Here is a 2,860-nt window from a genome sequence, read left to right on the forward strand (position 1 = left end):
TATCAATTTAAAGATGCTGGAATAAAACTGCAAAGAAAAAGAAAACATATTAAATAGTAGAAATTCTTAAATAGGAATACACCTAGAGAAATTTTGATTACATGAAATGTTCAATCTTGAAAAAGATAAAGAAAGCAGATATATCTCTCATCTAAGCAAATGTATCACTTATAAAAGCAAATCAGAAGTTAAAATTTGCCAATATTAGGAATTAAATCAATGTATCAATATACATCTCAAAGCAATTTAGAAATAAAAAAAGATGCTACAAAGTATTTTTGCTAATGCAATATACCTCATGATTTCTTTGTGAAAGAGAGAGGAAGAAAGCATGAATGAACACACAGGAAAGCTTAACCATAACACGATTACAAGGAAGGACTCACCCATCCCCACAGAACAGCTTTACAGAATCACCCAGAATTCTGGATAAGGAATCATACTTTTAAATCTCAGTGTTGATAGGTTATTGGAAGGAAGGAAGGGAGGAAGGGAGGAAGGGAGGGAGGGAAATCAAAGGGAAAGAGGGAGGGAGGGAGACAGAAAAGCACCACGTTGGACAAAGCCATTTTCTACAGCTGACAGGATCTGCTAAGTGACTGGCAACAAAGGTCATCTTTAGGCAACACTTTTAGTAGCCGATGAACTAAATGTATCACTGTCTTAAAGGGACTCTAGTAGTGCATCACAGGGTCCACCACAATATCCAAACAGAAAATAATACAATGTGAAACCTATCTCACACCATAGACAAAAGTAAATCCAAGAATATGTTCTAGACACAAATATGTGCTCTCACCATAAAAATGAACAGTCTTAGAGGGCAGTTTGCAATGCAGGATATACAAGTGGCTAATAAGCATATGTAAACATCCTTAACTCATTGAATCATCAGGGAAATGCAAATTTAAATTTAAATTATTATTCAACACCAAAATAAATTTGAATACCAAAAGTTAATGGTAACTGTGAAGACATTTCAAATTACATCTTGTTGCAGGATTATGATTTTATATAATCACTTTAGAAATTGTTTATTGTATAAACTTTATAGTAGGGACTAAGTTGAAGACAAGTATAGACTCTGACTCTGTAATTTCACACCTATGTGTATCCTCAGTATGAATATGTCTCTACAGCATGGCACCAAAAGGAATAAATAAGAATGTTCATAGCGGAATTGTTTCAGAATAACTAAAACAGGAAACCCACCAAATATTAATCCCAGTAGAATGTATACATACGTTGGGTATTCAGCAATAGAATACTAAAAAGCAATGAAAACAGTTGCACTCCAGGTACACACAACAGCATGGATAAATATCATAGACATCACGTGGAATGAAATAAGGCAGACACATAAAAGTATATACTTTGGCCCCATTTATCTAAATTTCAAAAACTAGCAAAATTAATCAACACTGATAAAAGTAAAATTACTGAGTAACTTAGTAGGCATGTTTTATTTTAACTAGGAGATGTCAGAGCAGGAGGTATCTGGAAGATTTTGGTGCTCTGTATCTTGATCTGGGTGTAGTTACACGGATGTGTTCCTCCTGTCAGTTAATCTGCACTTGAGATCTCTGTACATGATGAATGTTATATTTAAATCTATGCCATTCCTCTCAATGCTCCATCTCATCTAAAAGGGAAAAATTAGTTGTCATTTTTTTATTGAATAAAAGTTAAATTAACTCATCAATGTTAGACTGTATTGTTTTTGAAATGGGTCATGAGAGTGAATAATATTTACTGTGCATGTGTGTTTCTGGTTTTCCGGATGACTGAATGAGAGAACTTGGGAGCTTTATGAGAAAAATTAATTTAAAAGAATATGACAATAGGTGACTAAATTAGTAAAGCAAAATAAGAATAGTAAATACAAACAGTAAATAAGAAATTGTAAAACTGAAATCTAGAGAAGACAGTGGAAAGTTTTTTCTGAAGGTTAAGATATTATGACTGTTCTGCTATAAAAACATCTTGAAGAGAGTTGTGTATTAGGAATATTATTAAGAAACTAGTATTTGGAGAAGATAGCGTTATATATATACACGTACATACACACACACACACACACACACACGTATTTGGATGTTCCTTGGGTATTGTTCAAAATTACTGAAAATAACATTATATCATTAGTTTGATGGAAGAAATTTTAAAAATATGTCTTCAAATCTGGATTACTCAAGTAAAGTCACCATGATCACATCTGTTATGCTTTTACCACAGTCGAATTTTGTTTCTCAGAGTTCTTGTGACTACAGATATGTGCTATAAGTCTATGAATAATGTTTTTCTCTTATCAGCCTAGTAAAATTGGGTGTCTTGTTGCTGAAGCCGACAAAATGCATTCGTTGTAGGGTAAAATGTGAATACATATTAAGAAGTGAGAGATTGGGTCGTGTTCTTCCAGGAGACTTCATGTAATTTAGGCCAGAAATAGAAAGCGAGACTCACATACTTGGTTCCCTCGCCTTGTGACTCCATACAAGGCTGGTGACAAAGACCTCAACATCTGTGACTGAACACCATTGTGCAAGGGGTAGCACTTTTTCCCTTTCAGCATTTCCTTGAGCTGGACGTGGGATACAAGCAGTCACTGATATTGCCGAGTATCTTTAGAAATATTCTGGAATAAACCAGGTTCCTGTTAAGAGGACCAGTTACCTCACAACTCTCAGCATAAAACAGAAAATGCTCTTTTAATTTAAAATAGACAGATCCTGAACACAGCAGCAAAAAATAATTCTAAAGAATCATAGGACGGACTGTCAGGTTTGGAGAGTCAGGTCATTTTCACAGCATTCTGGAGTTCAGAATGTGCCAGAGGAGTGTGATTATAGAAGAAGAAATT

Source organism: Mandrillus leucophaeus, unplaced genomic scaffold (assembly GCF_000951045.1).
Source record: "Mandrillus leucophaeus isolate KB7577 unplaced genomic scaffold, Mleu.le_1.0 Scaffold142, whole genome shotgun sequence".
NCBI lineage: Eukaryota > Metazoa > Chordata > Mammalia > Primates > Cercopithecidae > Mandrillus > Mandrillus leucophaeus.